The sequence below is a fragment of the Tachypleus tridentatus genome, chromosome 1 (assembly GCF_004210375.1).
Source record: "Tachypleus tridentatus isolate NWPU-2018 chromosome 1, ASM421037v1, whole genome shotgun sequence".
NCBI lineage: Eukaryota > Metazoa > Arthropoda > Merostomata > Xiphosura > Limulidae > Tachypleus > Tachypleus tridentatus.
The window spans coordinates 137,889,183-137,912,325 of NC_134825.1; the positions used below are offsets into that span (position 1 = coordinate 137,889,183).

The following is a 23,143-nucleotide window of genomic DNA, read 5'->3' on the forward strand; positions in this document are numbered from 1 at the left end:
ATTAGTGAGGTTTACTACATTTCTCAGATTATAGATTATTTCATTTTCCTTTTACACAGTATAATGTGGAAATACACTAGTATATATCTACTGTTTTGTGCCTTGCAATAGCTTTCCTACTAGAAAATCAACTTATTTTTAGTTTTATTTTCATTTTTATTTCTGCAGAATTTCTGTTTTATTCCACATGTTATAAATCACTGCACATTAAATATGTCTCCCATTTTGCTGGATGAAGTAATTGTGTACAGACACAACTTCGAATTATCACAAGTGGCCTGAATAAAACAAGATTTTGGGACTTTGACTAGATTTAAATAACTAACTTATTATTTTCTTTGATCTTTTTTAAATTCTTTTTCTTTCATGTGCTGTGAATAAGACATTATCCAAAAAGATGCATTAATTTTGAAACAAACTTTAGTAGAGAAGCAGGTTAGGTTGATTAATAAGAGGTTCAAGTAGTAAATACTGTCATATTTGCTCATTTTAACAAGTGAACCCTGGATCAAGCTAGGCTGTTGATGTGGCAAGAACAGCTATGTCTTTGTTTTATTAGGTATGAATGTTTGTACACCATAAATAAATCTAAATTTAACTGAATATATGTTTGTAAATATGCATTTCTTAATTGATACTGATTAAACTAAAACAATTTTGTCTTGCATTGTATCTATCACTGTCATGTAAATTTCCATTCTGCCATGTAGCTGTAGGATGTTTTCTCATAACTGGTGGTCAGCTAACAATGAATGGAAAGGTTCAACTCCATATCGTTGTTGGTACCATATAAGAGTTGTAATAGCAGATCTCAGTTTGAACATTGGCATTTTACGTTAATACAAGCTGTATATCAGGCTAATTGCAACTCTGTAGTAAATTTTAAAGTATGCTTCAAAGCACTATACTCTACTAGTATATGTTGATAAATGTGTTACAGTTCCATCTAATATACAGCTGGGGTTTTATAGTGAAATACAAACACAGTCTTAGTTTGTAGCAATGTCTGAAAAACCAGTCCATCATTGCTCAAACAATTATATCCTGAAAACAAGATATGTATTCCAGTTACAGTTTATGATTATAGAAAAATTAATTAAAATATTGGCTGTAATGATAGTAGATATGATGTGTGAAAATGATGTAATTGAAACTAGTACAGTGGTAACTGCATAAAAGGTGATAGTTACATCATGTGACACACACTAACATGGTGCATGGGCATTATGTATTACAATTCCCACATATCAGTTACTTAATGGTTATCAAGGTACATCAATTTGCACATTTTCTTCAACATAATATTTTGTTGTTTTTTGGCAACACATTTTGTCTTGTGTTAGCTTTAGCTAAGAAATGTCAGTACTGTCAGTATATTTTTGTGAGATTCGATGGTTTTTGTTTTGTAATATTGTAAACATATTTTATTACAGATCTTTAAGTTTCTTTACAGACAATAAATTAAAACAGTACATAATACTGCATTTTATCAAATACTGTATTTAAACCTTTGTTATTCCATTATAAGCAGAAAAAATAAACACTTTCTTTAATTAAAGATTAAAATAATTTATCATTGAAATATAGTTTGATATCTTGAATAAAAAACCTTTTCATATTTACCATCACTGCTTCTTAAAAACACCATTGTACATATATTAAAACATTACTTTTAAACAAACAATAAAACATAAACAAAATTACTTTTAAGGCTTTTTAAGCCTTAAGTAATCTCCATCCATCCATTCATTGTTTTGTACTGTATATATAATGTTCTGTCTGTTGGTAAGCTGTATGATCATTACAAAAACCTTCAAATATATATTTGATTTATAATTAACACTTGTAATGAAATTTCTTTGTTACCAATTCAAGTCATCTCTAAACTGTATGAACTTACCTTACTCGATCTATTTAATGTCTTATTGAAGAAAATTTTTGTAATTTTCAAACAGATAAATTTAAGATACAAATACTTTTGCAATTCACAAATGAAAAGAAACTGAGAGTTTACAGAAATTATGAAAACACATACTCTTCTATGTTTGCTTACTATTACATGATAGTCTAATTATTGCTTTATTCAATTATATTGAAACTTTTTTCATAGATGTTTTCAAAGCTTTGTTTAGTTAATAAGTGATAAAACTACTACTTGTGGCATCATAAGGTGGTTTCAGCCAAGGATTGTACAAAAACTAAAGGAAACTTAAATCAGTGTGTTATAGTTCCTTAGCAAAAATGAAGTTATTCCTTGTGATGGACAGAAAATTTCTGAAAGAAGTTAACAAGTAGGTTTTGTTTACAGGCAAAACTATATGAAGCTGTACATAAATGAAAATATGGATTTTATTTTTCTTCAAAATTACAAGTAAATGTCAGAAAATAGTGATTTTAAAATATTTTTAAGTTAAGATCATTGAAGTGTAGTTAGAATTAACACAAAATTTACTTTAAAATTTGGGTCTTAAAAAGTTTTATTAAATGTTGGACTTCAGGCACAATAAATTATAATTAAGTTATTTAAATATAAACTTGGTAATTGAAAGTGTATCATAAACACTACAACTGCATTGTTTGACATAATAATGTCAAATAATGTTTGACATTGTTTGAAATAATGGCATCATCATGTTAACAGTGACAAAATATTTTTTGATATATATTTTTCAGTAGTAATTCATCTGTTTTCTGAATTTTTAAAATTTTGTAATGTAGGATTTCTCCAGCATCAATATTAAAAGCTTGTTTGTAGCAGTGTTGCAACTAACTTTGTAATTACTCAAGGGTTTTGTAACCAACCAAGGGATAGGGGAGGAATAATCATAATTTGTTTTAATTATTATAGCAAATGAGCACCTAAATTTTTTATTCTTCAAGTAGTCTTAATTTAGAGTTAACAACATAAAACCTTAGAATAACATTACTTTGTTTTGTAAAGTGAAATTTTTTATAGTTAAAGCTATCTTGTATTGAGCAATGAATAATAATAATGCTAAAAGATCAGTTTAAATCACATAATATTGTTGTGTATAATGAGTAACAAAAATAGTCTAATTCCTTAAAAATAGCTGCATTATTGTTTCATTTTCACAAAGATGGTATGATATCAGTTAATTATTACTTGGAAACAAAGTAAACTTTTTTCTTTGTGTCTTTTATGAATGTAGCTATTTTTGACTAATTTGGGGGAGAGGGGTAGATTAAAAAAATTATAATGGTTTTTTCATACTGGGTCAGGTTTTTGACATACTGTATCCATGTCTTGGCACTTGTACAGCACATAGCTTGTTATCAGTGATAAGTTATTACCTAAGAAAAAAAGAAAGTTAAGAATTATAGTTTACTTTATTCTGTGAATAACACTATTATGAAGCAGGATTTAAAAACTGTAAAAAGTGTTATTTTTTTGTGATTTTCACTTTGATACTGGATGCGTAAGTAATCCCTCAACATAGCTGAGTTCTATCTGCCCAGGTTTTTCTTTTCCATTCTTGTAATTCTTTTGTTGGAAATGTTCACCATGCTCATCTGAGATATTACCAGGATTTTCAGGAAAAACTCTAAATGACTGTTCAAAAACTTATTTTTAATGATATCTGTGTGCCAAGATCTTTATAGACTGCCAACATGTCTGTAACCCCTTTTTGATTGGTCACGGTTCAAAGGCCATGTCATCTCATTTGTGAACTTGCACTCAGTGAGTTTGGAATCAATTTGTAGATTATAATTCAAACTTTAATATTATATATAAGTCAATTTCTCAATTTAAAACTAAATATTAAAGAAACCCCTAAATAAACATAGATTTTAGTGAGTTTCATAACTTGTTTCTAAATAGTAATAATCTATATACATATATTACTTATAACAATTTAAATGTTACTATATAATACAAAATACTAGTCCATTAAAATAGTCAAGACTGGATCAGTTTTATGGTATTGGGTGTTGTAACATGAGTGCAAGTTATGTAATGGTAGCTAGGGATGACTAGAAGGTCAATATAATAAAAATATAATAAATATATATTATTATGAAACTTAAGCTATTTAGACTAAACATTTGTATTTTCAGGTTTCTTTATGTAGTAATTCTAACAGGTAAAAAACATAATTTATATTTATTTTCAAAGTTCTTTTTATGATCATAACAAGGTCAGTCAGTTGACAGACCCGATGCAGGATTTAGAAAATAACATAGCATATAAAGTCTTGCTGAAAACAAATGTTTGAAATGTATTTCAGATTTTCTAGAGATTACATAAATAATATTTGAGATTTTTAGGATGAAGAATAGTTTTTTAATCATAACATGAAATCGCTCTGCACTCAGACTAGTAACCAAACAGACTTGATATTTTTGCAAACATCTTCTGTAACAATATTTCATTAAAGAATTTGATTTTTTTGTATACCAAAAACTTATCTCTACTGAAAGTCTGTCAAATTTTGTGAAGGTACACATTCTATATCAAAAGTTATAAGAGTAAATACTTAACCTGTGCAAATGTGTATATGAACTTGTGTATATTATACCAAATCTGTTGCAAAAGGGTTAACCAAGAACTAATAGTTACTTGACTTGTTGCATAAAAATTTAAAAGACTTCCAAGCATGAAATTCTTTCTTGTTTAAGCATAGAGAAAACTGATCATCTTTGATGATTCATCAGAAGATGAAGATGTCATTTTTTTTTTGTCAGTTAACTGTGTGGGAACTAGAAGTTCATTGTGAGGAACTGGCTTAATAGCTGAATCCATATTGGGACACTGACCTTTGTGCCTATTCTTTGCTATGGTTCCAGTTATAATGGATTGCCAGAAGTAACAGTTATTGCATGATTCTAGTGTTTACACCAAATCATATGTACTACAAATAGCATGTTCTTACTTTTTCCATTGAACCATTTCCTCAGACTTATTGCAGAAAATGTGTGGTGTTTGTTTGGAACTCCAAGATGACAACAAAAATAATAGAAGTAAGCAGTCTTGAGTATGTGTGTAATATTTCTGCATTGTATGCTTCTTGTAACAATACCAGAAACAACAGAATGAATTGGGATGTTTTAAGCAACCTCTTGAATAATTCATATCATTCTTATTATATCTGAAAAAAAATAATAAATGAGATTAGCATATGTTATTACAAAATATATCTATGAATTAGACAAGTTATAGTATTGTATAATATCATGTCATGAAGCACCATTACCCAGATTGTATGCAGACCTTATAGCATTACATTTGTTGTTTTCCTTTTCTTGTACACTCAAAGTTTTGCTTTACAGCTTTTGCCAGAAGCGTTCCAGTAAAACGCAAACTGTAACTGACAGTATAAAGCTTCAAATGATTTAAGTTTTGTTTAAACCTTTTAATTCATATCACCAATACATCTTTTTTCTCTTAGAATTCACAACAATCAAAACCAACTTCATTTTCAACAACAAAAACTGTCTTCAAACAAATGATTTAAGCATGGGCAACCCTGTTTCACCTGTTCTTGCTAACATACTTATGACCTAGTTTTAAACACAAATCAGACAGACAATACTCAGTCTTCCCCTGTATTATAACTGGCACTGATATTTCCAAAACAGTACTACCTTTCACTTAAAGCTATCTCGATTTTGATTTACCCTTTAAGCATTATTGAAACATTTTCACTAATAGTACAGCAATCTATTATATCCACTTATTTTCATGACATTCCAGAACATGCGCACATCATGTGACTGCTCTCTACCAATTATACTGTGCCATCTATACTATTGCAGGTAATGAACTGTCTTTACTATTTTAGCATAATCCTCACTTTCTCTATTAGTATTGCAATGTGTAGTCATGTGTTTACTTCACTCTATATGCTTCCTTTTTTGTTGTGATTGTGTTTCAGTCCTTCACCAGTTTCAACTTAGTATTTGCTTTTGAATTTTTATTTTGTGAAGAATTCTTCCATAATTTGAAATGAAATTTTATGATTGGGGATGAGAATGTCCCTGCCAATATTGAGGATAGTAAAGTTGCTAGTGTCAGGAAAAGTAGGTTGATGACATTAACTGAGGATGCTCAAACCTCAATTTGCAGGGAGATGCACACCTTTCTTGGCAGTCAGTTCATTCAGTTCTCCATTTCCATTGAGGAAAATATTATTTTGAATGAAGATAATTTGAACTCTGTTTTTCTGGCCCTGGCCTTTCTTGGTCAGTCATGTAATGCTGACAGCCAACTTTGCCTTATGTGACTGTTCTTACACCTTAGTGAAGTGGTATGTCAAATTTTAAATCTTTCACCCTTAACCCTTTATTCCTTTCTTACCTTGTTTATTGAAGAACCTTGTTCTAATTACTGTAGTTTCCTTCCTTGCCCAACATCCAAGTTTATTCATCAACATTTTGCTGATCAGTTGCCAGTGAATGTGGGTACGTCCCTTTTCCCTAGTTGATGGATTAGTATCTTTGTCTTATCAGTGGGTCTTGAATCCCTTTTTTTTATTCTTATCTGAATCTTCTCTCTCTGTGGGGCTTGAATCTGAGCTTTAATCTTTTTTAATCAGTCTGTTTTCTAGGAATCATCCTGCCCTAATGACCCATTTGAAGCTTCACATTTTTTTTAAGTTCCCTGTACCCCATCTTCCTCACCCTGTCCTCACCCTTGTTTTTTCTGCTGTGGTTAGTGGTATAGGTGACAGGACAATTTTAAAAAGACACTCCAGTTCACCATGAAGTCCTATCTTTCCCTTTGGTTCCCCCCAAAATCCCAGGATTTTGGATGACCAAGTTAAATGTGATAGATATCTATGTTCATATTCCCGTAGCTTCAGGGTCATACTGTTTTCTTCAGTTTGTCCACAAATGCTGTGTCTCTAAGTTCCACATACTGCCATTTGGTTAGATTTCAGCCCCTTGCATGTCCTATCAAGTGATTTGATCACTTGCTTGTTGTATTAACTCACTATATCTTTAGACTCGTCATGGATGACTTTGCCCATGCTTGCCCTTTCCCTGGCCAAATCCATCTCTTGCAACTAATAACTTATTTTAGAAGCTGTTTGGAATTATGAATTTAGTGACTGTGTGTTTGTCTCATCCCAAACAAGTTCTAGCTACAGAGTGGTCCCCTACACATAGATGCATATGAAATTCCTTGGAATGAGAAACTACCTTCCTTATGGTCTTCTATTCCACACTTATCAGCTCTGAAGTGGATGTAGTTGGAGAAAAACCTTCTAACCCTTACACAATATCTTATTCATTTAGGAATTCTCTTCAGCTCCCTTCTCTGCTTGGGCTCAGGGATATGGAGAGAGCGTTCACAAAGGCAGTACATTCATCTTCTCTCAAAAAGGTTCCTTGGAAGTTCTCATTCCCTTTGATTGGGCACACTTGCAATGTTTACCACAATCCCTTGAATCATTCTGCCACCTTTCTAGCTGGGATCAGGGCTAACCTTGCATGGTGGCTAGACAGGAAATGGTCACATTGGGGGTTACCATTTCTTTGTCTTGTCCTAATGCTCACCTGTTCACAGGTACTTCCATAGTAGATTTGGGTGCTTTCCTTAAATCCAGGGAGATTTGGAGGCATTGGTCTGTTGTGGAAAATACGTTCCATATCAATTTCCTCAAACCTTTGGCTTTTTGTCAAACTGTGTCTCATTTTCTCCTATCCTACAGGGGGGATGGATGAGCATAGTTCATTCGACATGTTCACTTTCATCAGTTATATCTCCAACCAAGAGGAACTGAGCACTTGTCTCTATACTTTCAGACATTCAACTTTCACAAAAATTCACTTGCAAAAATATTCCAGCACATTTTCATAAACAAATATTATTGCTTGTCACCTTCAAGAATTCTTTACAAGTTTTGAGAACTGGCAGGACTTGCGCAATACACAGTAAAGAATGTACGTCACATGCAAGAAAAGAAAACTATGCAGAAATAGACATAGGCACTGAAATAAATGTACAACAGTATATCCATTATACCTCCCTCCCTAGAGAATTAATACTTGACATTAGACAATTTTTAACCAAGATTATATGCACATAACTCACATATATATACATTGCAACCAATACATTATATATAATACATTTTCAAAGAATTATGCAATTTCAAAAATCATGACTATATAACAGAATGAATACAAATAACCTTATGATAATAAAATTACACAGCATGTGAAAGTGCTTAAACATAAATGTTATCTTTTTTTGGTTTATTGAAATTAGTAATCACACTACTTAGGTGTTCTTTGAAAAGCTAGGATAGGTTTTAAAGGAGTAACAGAAATTTTCTTGCTATGTTTTTGAGCCAACTGACCTATATTACAAGTTTTACAAATGTGAGAAATATCTTACTGATCTTTGTCCAAGAGAAATGTCTCATACTTTTGCCATATGTTTTGTTCACAATTAAATAACCTCCAATGGTAAATTCAAGACCAACTTTCAATATTTCAGGATGATATGCTTCTGGAACAACAATTTGTTAAACTACAGCCCTGTTCTCTGAATCTGGCATATTTGGTGATTTGCATGGCACAGTATGATTAGTCAAGGGTAACCACATATTATAAACACATTCTGAAATAGCATGAAAATAAGGGGATATAACAGACTAGGGTGCTATTAGTGAAAAGTATTTTAGTAATGGTTAGAAGGGAAATCAGTGGTGAGGGGAGGTAAATACCTATTGGAAATGCATTTTCATTGTAGGAAAATGTTAACATCAATGATACCTTTGCTGGTTTCACTTCTACTGAACACATATATTTTCTTTGAACATGTAAACTCCATTCACCCAAACTTTACATTCACCATTAAACAGGAAAATAACAAACAGCTATATATGTGTAAAATGGCTGGTATGGGTTGAGAAATTTTTTTATGTAGAGGAGCAAATGTTTCGACCTCCTTTGGTCATCATCAGGTTCACAAAGGTTCTCAACCCATACCACCCATTTTTACATGTATATTTTTCTCTACAAGTGGGTTTTCTCATCGTAACGGAACAAACAGTTATCTTTTCTTAACCTTGACACTGTCAAATTTGACACAGCTCATGAAGTAAATTAAATGAAAACTCACTTGCATGACAATTCTGCCCATGAATCCAAACAAGAAAGACAATATTCACAAAACCTTGTAGAAATAGCTTCAAGACTTTTCTTAACTAAAAATATAAATGAAAAAATTAATTTTATAAATCATTTCGTCATTTATATTAACACATTAATCAAAATTTCAATTACTTGAAATTCACATAAAAACTTGGCCCGAAACTAAAATCACTACTCACTAAAATTTATATAGAATCTCACAATACCAGTAACTGTCAAGAATTCCACATCAAAGATATACCAAACATTATAAAAATGCTTTCCATGTTTATCAACATTGCAACTAAAATGAAACATGACATTTCTATGTAAAAATGGTAGAATTTTAAACAAATAACCAAATATTAACAAACATAAAATAAAGGATGTTATGTAAAGTAAACAAAACAGCATTTCCTTAAACCAACACTATGGGGTACCAAGATACCTTTGCTAAGCTGTTAAAGCAATCTCTAGGCATTATATATTCATGTATCTCTGTAAACTACTTTTACATGATGATGACATAATCTCTAATATTTCCAAACTTTGTTTTCTGGAGAGTGAGTTCCTCCTCATCAAGTTTTCCACATTTGATTAATATCTCCAGTTAATGAAGTTGACTAATTTACAGCAGATAATTCTTGTTTAATTTTTTTTAGAATTTGCATTTTTGAAATTTTAAACTAAAGTATCATTATTCCTTATCTCAGCCCTCAACAAAATATTTTCAAATCTTAGAGCCAGGTGTGCCTAACCTAACTTCACTAATTTTTGTAACTGGAAATTGAAGCTACACTAGTGCCTCATTTATTTGTGCCTCTGTTATTTATCTGTGTTTTTTTCTTTTCCCAAACTTGTCTCAAAATAATTGTGCTATTAAAATTCTAGACAATAATATATATGAGTTGGAGAAATTATTGCTCAGAAATTGATTGTTGTTGCATTCAAATTGTACATCAACCAGTCCAGGCCCAGCCTTGCTTCTGTAATTTTTAGCTGTTGTGATGGGGATACAAAACATTTGTATTTTCGTTAACTTTATATGATTAGTGATTGAAAATATAGTATACAAGAACATACAAAATACACATTAAGATTTATTGAAGATTTGACTCAATTTCACTTGCATTTGCTCTTCTGTGCTGCATGACAGGTGTTCTTTTATCACAAATGCATATAGAGATTTTGTTACATTGTCCTCTTCCCTAAGATAATTGTATCTTCAGTCTGTTTTAACAAAGGTTTTTGTAATAATTCTAAATCATTTATTTATGTGAATTTCTTACGCATTTTTCATAGTTGTTGGTAGGGTATGAATGCACTTCTGTTTCTATAACAAAAAAAAAGAAGCTAAATGCAGGAGCTATTTATGCCTATGGTAGTGATTAAATTTACATATAAGAGGAACTGACAACCAAAATAGAAAGTTTATTACAGGAGAAAAAGTGGAATTGAATTCAGGTAACCCATTATATCAAAATCCTCTTTTCTCATCAGTGATCTAAAATAATCTGTTTTATATTTTATACTAGTAGTACTACAGTAATAACAGTTCAATTTAGCAATAAATCTACTTTTGTACTTTGTTCCAACACATTTCTCTACATCATTCTTTCTCTTACCACTGTATAGTCTTAATTTAAATCTATCCTTGCAATTGAGTCAATAGTCCTTCCAAATAAGCTGTCTTCTATTATGATTCTATTCTTTGAATATATTTTTCAATATCCATTTACTTTATAAATAGCTTCTCTGACTTTCCTTTCCCTACATTATTAGTTCCTATGTGCACTGAAAAGGCTGCTTCAGAAATGCTCTCTACCTCTGCACTGCTAAAAATTATTATCTTGCATGCATACCATGAAATTTCTTGTACATGCCACAAGCATATTGTCACTTATACATGTGTCTACGTGTGTTGTGAGGAACAGTAGTGTACAAACAAATTCACTGTTAATTGTCTCGCTTTTGCTCATCAGCTGGTTGGTTCCTTTCAGTCTGTTTCTTTTCCAGTGTGGTCCTGGGTGATTTACTTTGGTTTCTGTGGAACACATCTCACTTGTAGCTGATTTTGGTCAGATTTTACACCTTCAGCCTTTGCTTATTGCTCTTAACTCCCTGCTGAAGAACAGGTATTTCCTTCTTTTGTCATTGCAATGCTCATGAATTTTTTTTACCATTATATCGTAATACATTTTGCTGTTTGATTTTGTGTGCTTCTTGTAACCCAGTTCTGCAAAATCCTACCTCCGACATTTTGTCCTCTTTGGCTTTGTGACTTGTTTGCTTTGACCTCAAATGTTGGCACTTTTATATTTCTTGATCCCCATTCTCTTGTGTGTTGTTTTTTTTCTGCTTGAAGTATGCCTCTTTTTTTTTTTTTTTCCTAGTTACCTTTTCAGTTTATCCATCTTTATTCTATTCCTTTGCTTTGTCTTTGCTCTTCTCTTTGTCTCCAACAGCTTTAATAGGGTTGGGACACCTATGATTTCCATTTCTTCCTCTCATATTTCTATTTTGACCTTTTTTTTTTATTTGTTGGATGCCCTCATCTCTTATATCTGGGACCTTCATCTTGTTCATTTGCTTACAGACTTGGTCTTTGGGGGTGTTTTTTCTTAACTCTTTGGAATTCTGTGCTTAGGCTTCTTATCTACAGTCTACTGTTGTTTCAGTGCTTTTCCAACTCACCACTCTTCTGTCTGCCATTTGTCCTGAGGAGTCATGTCAGGCAAGCACTCTCTCATTCCTTGTTTTATCATTTGCTTGTTTCTCCTCTTTTGCACAGCTAGCCATTGTGATTTATGTCATTAACTGCTTTAGAACTGATCTATGGCTCTTCTGTCTTTTTATTTCTCCAACAACCCTGAGGTTCTGCATCATTTCTCTTTCCTCTTTCACATTCCACCTCATTTTTCTCATCCTCCTCTTTTCAGTCTTCTTTTCATTGATCCTGTAGCAAGCACTATAGAAGCTGTCTGTCACTCAAGGCTTTTATTCTCATATTTTTCCATTTGAGGATTTGGCACCCTATCATGGACTTGCCATCTGCAAGTCACTTTCTCATTGTTCTTCCATTCTGATCGAATGAATTTTGTAGTCTACATTAAACCCGTGTTTAACTAAGGTAGATATTTCAAATGCCTTCCTTCATTTCCAGTATTTATGGTTGTTTGACTTTTCCTGGCCTCATATTTAAAGGAATTGGTGATTTCTACCTTCACTTATCTTTGGGAGGCATCTTGCATGGGTTAACTTGTCTAACTTCCAAGTACATTTTGCTCCCACTCAGTTTTTTGCCACATTAGATTTTCTTCACTTCCTAAGTAGAGTAGACTTAACCATCTCCCTTGCATATTTGCAGGATGAATATTTTGTTATACAAGGTACTTCTCTCTTGCATTTAGAGTCTCCAGAGAAGTGTTCTCTGTATACCAGCTTTCTGGAAATAACTGGGATTTATCTGGCCTGCCCATTTTCAGTTGCATTTGTCTTTTCTTGTGATGATTCACTCAGATAACTTCATTTTTGTTATTTCAATCAACCTTCAGGAAGCCACCCTCTCTCAGGACCAGTGCTTTCTTGTTCTAGACTTTCCTTTGTAGGCCAACATTCATTGTATTTCAGTTGCAACATGTCATGATTTTGGGATTTTAATCCTATGGTAGATCACTCGCTTTGAAATCCCACCCAGAGAGTGGTCATTTTATTGTACTTGTTTCCATTTGTGAACCCTTCAGATTGATGTTTTTGTGACTCCCATTTCAGTCCATTTTTCATGTAAGTGTCATACCTTCATTTTCATACATGAGATTCTTCCCACAATGTTGCTCACTGTTTGTTTTTTCATAGACCTTCTACTTTCACCATCAGTCAACAGAAATTAGCTGTCTGCTGCCACTGATCTGTCCACCACTCTCTTCAGCTGTGTAATTCTACCCTTGCACACATTACTTTCTTCTGGCTTTTCTACAAAGGCCTGTATGTCTTGACCTTTGCATGTTTTTAGCAGTATTGTCTATGGTTTCCCCCTCCCTTTCCAAACAGTAATTTCTTCCTTTCATCAGTTCTCACAGATATATTTAAGGCTTTCTATGACCATTCCTCTCTTCTTTGTATGGTCCTTCTTCCTGATTGGAACCTTCATGTTGATCTGGAACTTTGGCCTCCTGCTCCTTTCATCATTATCTCTCAAACTGTATTTCATTCTTCTTGCTTGTGGCCTTCATTGTTCAAACAATTATTCCTTAAATGCCATTTAGTTTTTGTCATAGGGACTGGTTTATGTTATTTCTTAGCTGCTCCTTTATTCTAAACATTGGGCTGCTTTGGGGTCATCAGATATTGTCTTTTACCTCTGTTTCCTCATATATGCTCATTCCAATCCCAATTATCTTTTGTGTTCTATACAGGCTATTTGTTGCTATATTGCTTCTACTGCCCTTTTACTTCTAATGTGGCAAGAAACTGAGTGGGAGCAAAATGTACTTGCATATTCTTCTTTGAATGAGTCTCACTGTATACCTTTTTATGTCTCTTCCCAACACAGCTGATGTATCACAGCCTCTTTTACCTTTGGAGATATAACAGACTGGTGTATAGAGTACACCCAAGACATTCATGTTGCATTAATTGCATCATTGAGCTGTTTCATGTGCTTTAAATTTTGTCTTATTCCAGTCTACCCAGAGGCTCTAGTATACTGAGTTTTGCCTGTTATGCTTCACAGTTATCTGTGTAATTTATTTATTTAATTTGTGACATCTCCATGTATTTACCATTAGTTTTATATATATTCTAATCGCAAGTTCTTTAACTGAAACAAGGAAAAAATAAAAAAATGAAAACAAAACAAACAGGAGGAGGCAATATTGATCAGATTTTGTATGAAGAACTATACTCTGTTTTCCTTTTGCCTAGTGCCTTTAGAACCCAACAAGTGGCCAGCATTGCCTTAAAATCTGGAATTAAATGGGAGAGCAAAAAGTGTTAAACCTTTCTTTCCCTTCTGTATAAAAAGCAGTATATTTTGCTGAAACAAGTACAGACAGTTCCAGGTGTGATTCTGCCCTGGTTGGGGACCCAATTCTAAATTGTCTCTGATTAAAGTGGTCTATGCTAATCCTCTGGTATTATCTCCAGTCTTTTCCTCACCCCCCCCTTCCTGTTTTAAGCCTCTGGAGATGTTGATTTGGAGAGTTTTCTGTGTGAGTAATTCCTCCTGAGTAAGAAACTGGTTGGGTCCACACTTTGTTTGTTATGTAGAGTTTGGGAGTGTAGTACAAGAAACCCCATTACAGTATCTTCCAAAGAGTTTCTGATGGATATATTCAGCTTATTAGAACTTGTATTTGTCTTGGGATGCAAGTTAGAACTCCTCTCTCCACTTGTCATTATGATATCTCACGCAAGTATTTCACAAAGACAGAATTGCCTAGAGCCATTGCCACATATTACACTCTAACACTCCACTCACATTTATGATATATTATCCTTTGTTATGGTGTGAATGCCTTTTACAAGCTGACAAAGCAGGAATATAATCAGTTATTCTTGCCATAAATATACCATTGATACTGAATTTACTCTATGTAATTTATTGTGAATCTCTATAATGTTCACAAAGTATCCCATTCAATAAATAATAAACTTAGCAAAGGCTATTCCCTGATTGAGAAGGATGCATTCTCCTACCAGATACAGCTCCACTATGTGACCCCTGGTTTCATGAAAGTCATGTACTACTGGCTTTCCCTTTCTGTCACTTTTTCAGAAAAAAAACAAAACATCTTTTTAATGGCACTGCACTGTCCCCTCCATTTTCAGTGTGGAATTCTATTTCTTAGTGGTGTAGAGGCAGGTAGCATTTCTGAAGTTAACATTTTCTTTGTATTTGATGTATGAACAGTGTAAACATTTTTCCTATGGCTGACTGAATATAACTGTCTGTTTGTTAATTGGATTTATACTTGTATGACATCTGGTTACAAATTTAGGCCATAGATAGTTTATAATTGCTTCAGAATTAAATAAGTCTCCTAAATCTGTTTAAATAATCTTATACTTCTCTGAGTTAGAATGGTAATTTTGACCAAATACCAAATTCTTTAAATAGAGAATTTATTTTGCAAAATAAACCTAATTTTCTTGGAACTAATTTTAAAGTAAGTTTTCTTTTTTTCTCAGTAGTATGCAGTTGGAGATCTTATTTGCTCAAACAAGAAGTATAAGGATAAACTTTGTCTTTATGATAACATTTTTTATGGCTTCTTGAAAATTTTTTACAACTAATTTGTCAAAAGTTCATAATGATATCATAATGTAATTCCTGAAAAAAAAAAGTTTTATAATAATAGATTTAATTAAAGGTTGATCTTATATCTAGTATATTATTTTTCTTCCAAAGTTTTTATGATTAAGTTTTTTTCTTTTCCAGTTGTGATATCTGTAGTAAAATACTCATTACATAAGGCTCATTGCGTTCATTTACAGGTTTATTTAATCAGCTTAAGGTTTAACATGACAGTGAATTCTGTGACAAATAAACACCATAATAGTCTTAATGCTGATAGCTGTAAATTTTTTATTATTTTGTTCATTTATTTCCAAGTTTCACTTGTTCTTACCTTTTCTTAAAATTTTTTGCTTTTACCTTATTGAAAAGCCTCTTTTGTAACATACTTTAGTGCTATACCCTTTCTGACAATGTAATTATTATTGTTTTAATAGAACACTTACTGTCTGCAAGAGATATAAATAAATGATAAAGCATTTAATTGTCAGATTCCACTTTTTTAATTGTTTATTAGTAATTCATCATATATAAACCTTCTGTAGATCTTTGCTTTTGTTTCAGCACAACAATTATTGTTTGTTTTTTTATGTTTAAAAGTGCATTTTTACTTCATAAATTTTAATAGCTTGTTAAAACAGTAAATCTGTGGAAAGATTTTCTATATATATAGTCATCTGTTCAGTGATGAATTCTGGTAGTTCACAGGTTTCATTAATAAAACATTCATTATATTTATGAAAGAGATCAGAAATATATTTGTAAAATTTCGCAAAGGCATGAAAATCCTTACAAAAAATTTAGTATATTTTATTGAGAAATTTTGCCCTTAAATACTAACTTACTGACACTTGGATAACACTTCATTCTATTTGACTTTTTTCTCCTTCATTTCCAACTTAACAATGAATGATATCATTCCAAACCTATGTTATTCCTTATAATTTGGTCAGAATTGGGATTCTTGGTTACATGAAGTAATGCCACTTTGTGTTTATAAAAATGTCCTCTAACCCATATTGAAATGAAACAGCTGTTCTGTTATAATTGCTAGACGACAATGGAAAAATATCTACACGTATGTATGTATAATGCTGAACTAGTGTTGATTCTTACCTCCACGTCAAAATGTCTCCAAAACATTTTCAGATAAATTTTGAAAGAATTAACACTTTTTTATGATTTACATGATGAAACCTATTGGCAATTTATATATTTCTCTAAAATATCTTTATGTATTGAATAGATAACTTTAATTGGTCTTCTCACAGTTTCAGTTTATCATACCCTATCTTCCAAAGTCCTTTCACTCCCAAGAAGAGTAGTACACCCCAGTTACTTTTACCATCAGGAAAAGATGATAATTTTTCATGGACATCTTCATTGGCCACACCACCTGGATGCTTTCAATGCCTTCCAGGAGATACTGGTATGTATAACATAGTTTTTTTTTCATGGTAATGAGAAACTCACTTTAAGTAAAAAATATTTTCTCAAGACAGCTAGTATGTGTATTAACTTGAAGATGACCAAAGATGGTTGAAACGTTGTTCTGTACTTTATTTTAATTAACATTTTAATACCTATACTAGCTGTCTTGAGAATAGATTTTTTTTCTTAGAATTTTATTAGTTTTATAAATAGTATATACAAATGTGATGCATTTTCAAATAAAAATTTGCAACAGTTAAACACTTAAGTGCTATGTTCTCTATAAATAAGTTCATTTGCATTGCTTTGGAACAACTCATAACAATTGGTATTGTTTCTATACGATTTTAATGTGATTTTTTAAAAAAAGGTATTGGTAAGGTTAAAATCAAGATGCAGTTTTTTGATAAAATGTGTAGTACTAGCAACATAACATTTATGCATGTACTCATTTTCTGTTTTTGATAATACAGATAAAGAAATTGTATAATCAAATACTTAAATGTGATAGACATACAAAAAATAAATGCTTGTATGTTGTTTTTTAAATGTTTTTCATATCTGTTATAAATGAATTCTTATAATAGAAAAAAATCTATTATTCTCAATATTTTTTCTACAAGTTGGCAAAGAAATGATGTTTAACTTGTATTAACTTTGTATTGTAATACAAATTTTCTTTATGCCACTTTTGCCATAATTGTAAGACATGTAATGTATTTTGCATAGGATTTCTTTGTGTTTCTGTTTTTGTGCTTCTGATTCTAAATTCTGCATTCTCATAATAAGGTTTCTCTAGGCTTTTTGATTATTTCTTAACAATGAATGTGGCAAAGAATTATTTTCTTCCAGTTTTATTTTTCACTGCTAGAAATTGCACCCTCCTCAAATTTCTGTTATTATGCATGAATCTGTGTTCTTTTAAAGTGTGCATTTTTGTGTTCTACTAATGTTATTTTGGCCTTGTATGCTTTGGTAATGGACATGGATGCTTTCAGTTAGTACTGATCAAAATAGTATGTGTATGTATATCCACCATTTCATCTCTTCTGTGAGTTTTGTTTGAATGAAAATAAAATTGCCACAGTTTGACTACTTTTTGTTACTTTACTATGATCATTTAAACCTTGGTTTAAAGTTTTTTTTCATTTCTTAATACTGAACATTGTTTTGCTTCCACCCTGGTACTTTCTATGCTAAGAAGAATCTTGTTTGCATGAAATTTAATAAATTGCTGTAAATAAGACCTTTTCAAAAATGGCTGCATCCTCTTGCACAATTTTAATTCTTGGTAAATTGCTGCAAATTATACTTAACATTTAAAGTATGAATAAAATGGACATTAGTGAAGAAGAGATGCTAACTTTTAATTCAATAAAAGTTTTTTTTTAGTTATGGAGAAAAGTATGCCCCTTTTTTACTTTATAAGATATCACATTTCACTTTTTTCTGTCTTTTACTGTTTTTTTATGCTTATTTATTGCTGGTACATGTTTTTTTCTACCTATTTATGATTCCTTGTGCCATTACACTATTCTTTAAAAATTTGTCTTCTTCTTTGTGTTTTACCCAATCAATAAAAACTTTTCTAACCAATACAGAAGCTGAAATTTTAACAAAAAAAGGCAGAATTTTGTACACTATGACAAAATATTTTTTGATGAATTCACTTTGTATTTTTCAACAAAATAATATTCCAATATGGTATTAACCTTTACTCAAAAGATTAAATATACTTGTTTGGTGCTGACCTCTATCTGTAAAGCTTTCTCTTTATACATGCCACAAATCGTCCTCTCTCTCCACCTTTTGGAATTGGAAGATTCCAACATGTGTCTCATCACATTATCATGTCACTGTTGATCAGTAGGAGCATGACATGCTCATGTGATACATGTGGCCCCTCTACACTACTATTCAAACCCTCACTTCTTGTTTAGCAGTACTTAAATGCAGATGTCTTTATTTTGTTTCAGTGCTGACTTAAAGTAGTTTAATGTCATTTAACTTACACTTTATTTTTTTACTTTCCAGCATTTTTACTTCAATTATGAAAGCATTTCTTTACCCATGTTTTGCTACCAAATCATTTGCTTGTTTGAATGATTTCAAGCATTAATTCTGAAGTTTGTATTAGCACTTCAAGTCTTTGTAGTTTGTTTGAAATCTTATTTATTTGTGAAAAGTTTGAACATTATTTGTACAACCTTTATTTTACTCCTACTTGCCCCCTCTTCCTCTTGTGCCTTTCATTTATGACCAGACTGACAAGGATTTTAATTGTTTTCCTCTTCTGGAGTTCACTGTACCTTCCCATATCCTGCCAGATAATTATGTTTGGCTCTCATCAGCTTTTCTGGATTGTATTTTTCAGGCATGTGATATTTTGTCTATTGCTATTAAATATTATAACCTATATCCATCTCTTTCACATCATTCTACACATCAACCATATTTGGTATTCTCCTGTCCTGTGATATGCAGGTTTGTGTTGTGGACTTTGCCTCCCTTATGTGTGATGGCATTAGTATCACTATTATTGATTTTGCTCTACATTCACATCATTGTTTCACCATGTCAATTTTAGCTCTAGTGCCTGTCTTCAATCCATCTCCTGTCAGGGGCTCTTTACTGGATCCCTGAGAGGTTTTTTGTGGACATTCTTTTCTGCTTAATTTTCACATTGGCCTGTTTGTCATCTTCAGCTCTTGCTCTGCAAATGTGGTATCTTTGTTATAATGGACACATTTTCCAAGCTCCTTATCATTAGGTCATTAGATTTGTTCATTGATGCATCCCTTCAGGGCAGGGGTGCATGGCTCAGGGTATTTGGCCCATGATGAAACATTTTCTTCCTATGAACTTTCTCAAACTCCTTGCTGTTCACTGGGCTTTGGATCACTTCTTTCTTTTTCCAGGAATTGGTATTCAAGATTCACTTTGATGACACTTGTATCTCCCCTCAGAATGCATCCAATCAATGCAACTGTATTTCTCTTTTTAGATCTTCTTGTTAGACCCACAGTCATCACTTTCGTTTGATGGTGTGTCTTGTATCTGGTTTTATTCCCCTGGTGGCAGATCATCTTTCCTGTCTAGCACAGGCTTACCCAACAGAGTGGGCCTTTCGTACCCTTAGTTTTGGTGGCTTTGCAATTGGTGATGTATCCCTCATATCAATGCATTTATCACCTTCCTCATTCAACAGATACCTTTGTTTTGGTCTCCTGTTCCCCATCCTTGGGGTATGGCTGGCTTTATTTAGGTCTGTTTGAAACAGTTTCCTCCAGAAATACTCCTATTTCATTACTTGTTTGAGTAGTTTCCTTTATGCATACCACTCTGAGCATGGCCACTCTGATTGCTCCTAACTCATTCTCTCAACTATAGTTTCTTTGCTTACTCCATTAAGGTTCTTCCCCCTCCCTCTCCCATTATTCACTGACTTCTTTTGTTGACCACAGTCACTGGTTCTGCCTCCTTAACTTCAGGTTCTCCATCTTCATACATGGCTTTTATCTGGTTCTTATCCTCTCCTTATGTTGGGTGCTGTTTCCTTTAGCTCATTCCCTTCTTTTTTTGTTACCACAGGGTCTTTCCTTACCCTCTCCTTACCCTTTTATTTCATTCTTTCCAGATATGTTGGCCATCTCTGCATCCAGTAATTCCAGGTTTGGACATTATTTCCTTCCCCTCTTGACCTGTGGGTGATGTTAGTCACATATATGCATTATAACTATCCCTTACACACTGTACTACCTTACATGTCTTCTCATTTCTACAGATCTTTCCTTTTTTTCAGGTGACCTCAGCAGCTCATGATGACAACTCCTTCATTTTGCTCATTTTTTTATACTCTTTCTCATTTTATCCTCATTCTGATCCAGATAGAGTTATATGCCTGCTGCATGCCCTTTATTATTATATTGCCCACACAGTTTCCTTCAATGCTTCCCATTCACAGGATCTTTCTCCTTTTACCCTTATCAGCTGGATTGATCATTTCCTCCTGTTGGCTTATTTCTCTTGTTCCCTTCCCATCTTCTACTATTCTGTTTTACCTCAAGAGGTTCTGCAATTAGGCATGTTAACCATCATGTCAATATTCATATCCCATTATCTCCAATGTATTGTAGTTTATCCATTCTTTGGGTATTGCCTATGCCTGTTCTGCTGTTGTAGATGCAACATGACTATTACTGGTGTTAATCCATCCTGTTAAAGGTGAACATATGTTTCTGAGACCATTTATTCTTTCACTGTTGTTGATCTGTCTCCAAATTGGATGACATGACATCCATACACTGTTCATTTACACAGATTGTTACACATTCCATAATGCCTGGAGTTGAGCTATTGCACGTGCAGTTCACCCCTTTTATTTGGTGTCCTATCTTCACAGGATGTTGATTCCCTGTAGAGGAGGTCTTAGATTATATGGAACCTATCCACTTAAATCCTTGTACAAGTTTAATCCATCCTTTCAATGCTGATTGGCCAGTCCTGAATTGCCATAAGTTGTTGATCCTTGTATACTTTCCAGATATTGGTGCAAATCTTAATTCTCACTTCTTGGGCTGGAGGTGAAGACAGTATGATCTTTATCCTCCCCTTTTGGGATGTTGGTTCTGCAAAGAGGAGGTTTTGGATGCAGCTAACCTATCAAGTATGGTCCAACACATTCCAGCCACTCATGTTTTTCTAATTATTTACAAAGGTGAAGAGTATACCTGGCTCAGAATTGGTTTGGTGCTCCCCATCTGTTCTCTTGATCTCTCTCTGTCTCTCATGAACAATGGTATCCTTCAAACTCTTTCAGGAATGCTTCTGTTCCTTCCTTGCACTGAGTCCTCCTAATCCTCAGTGTGGGATGTTAGTTAATCTTGTAAGAAGAGGTAGGTATGATATCAAAAGCTATAACTTTCCTACACTGAAAATGTATTTTGGACAGGTATTTATCTCCTATCACATTTCCCACCCTTCGTCTTCACTTTTTCCTGTGCTTGCTTCTTCTGCTAAACTTTTGAAGTAAGGGTTCAATAGTGAGAAGAAGAAGGAGCCACATGCATTGTGTGAGCATGTTGTGCTTCTGTTGGTTAATTAGTGACTTGTGATTTGCATGAGACACATTGGATTCTTCCAGTTTCAATGGGGGGAGTGGGAGGCTTCTGGCATGAATTAAGGAAAGGGTTTGCATATGGAGGGCAGCACTGAATAAAAATGGCCAATCTTGTGTGAGGAGGTAAGTACCTATTGAAAATACATTATAAGTGTTGGCAAATTATAACTTATAGGATTAAGTTGTACCTATGTGCCACTATTGGTTTTATTATATTATGAGAAGCCAAAAATAAAAATAATAGGACATATTACAAAACACAAAATTATATAACCAAACAATTACATTTCAACATTTGGAAATGGTAATGTTTTAGATTTGTCATGGATACATTCTGTACCTCTGACTTAAAATGTTATAAGGTGTAAATATTGTGCAACTGTTTGTCACTTGGCAAACACAGTTAAACTAATATACGTGTCAATATAAGTACAATGTACATAATAACTAAACCTTTACTTTGTCTGTCATATACAGCCTGAATGATTTTTATTGTTGGGTGAAAGTTCTTACTGTTACTGGATGTTGCAGTTAAATTATTGTTGAAATATTACTATACAACTGATTGTTGATTTACCAATTCTTTTGAATGATATGTATGTTAATTCAAGAAATTAATGTCTCATTCTAAACTTTATTAAAATCTACAAATAATGTTAAATTTGTACCCTGTTTCTGATTTTTAGTGAAATAAATAAAATTAGTGAACAATTATACTTGAACTGAATCAAATGCGATACAGAAGTATACCACACACTTTCTGCTATCATTATTAATTTAATGTTATTCAAAATTTATCAGTTATTTCTGTGTATGTGTAATTTTTACATAACAAATGGTCCAGAAAGTAATTAAATTGATGTCACTTCATCTGCCTTTGTTTCTTGTCATTCTGTTGAAGTCATACCAGTGCAGTCTGTATGATGAATGAAAGTAATGATGCACATTTTGAAAGACTGTAGGCAGCAGTGTTTTCAGTAGAAGGCTAGGTGATATCTCAGGTTATGTTTTGCTGTTTGCATGGATGAAAATGATTAGTCAAGTGGGTAGTGCTAGTCACTTCCAGCAGTGGTGTTAAATTTAAACAGTCTGGTAGATTACATCAGCCTGATATAGATGGAGAGAATAGTTTCCCCATTACAATGTTCCATCATCCAAAGCAAATACATATACTCTGTTGTGCACTCTGTTATAAT

The 23,143-nt window shown here is 32.8% G+C and overlaps 1 protein-coding gene across 4 annotated transcripts in view; it reads left to right on the forward strand.

Annotated features, from left to right (window-relative positions):
- Window positions 1–23,143, forward strand: part of LOC143225246 (uncharacterized) — a 160,940-nt gene that overhangs the window by 32,722 nt on the left and 105,075 nt on the right. For all 4 annotated transcript variants that reach the window (XR_013013761.1, XM_076454333.1, XM_076454339.1 and 1 more), the window contains one exon: window positions 16,669–16,826. The gene's annotated coding sequence lies outside the window, so the exon portion shown is untranslated. The remainder of the gene's footprint in view (window positions 1–16,668; window positions 16,827–23,143) is intronic.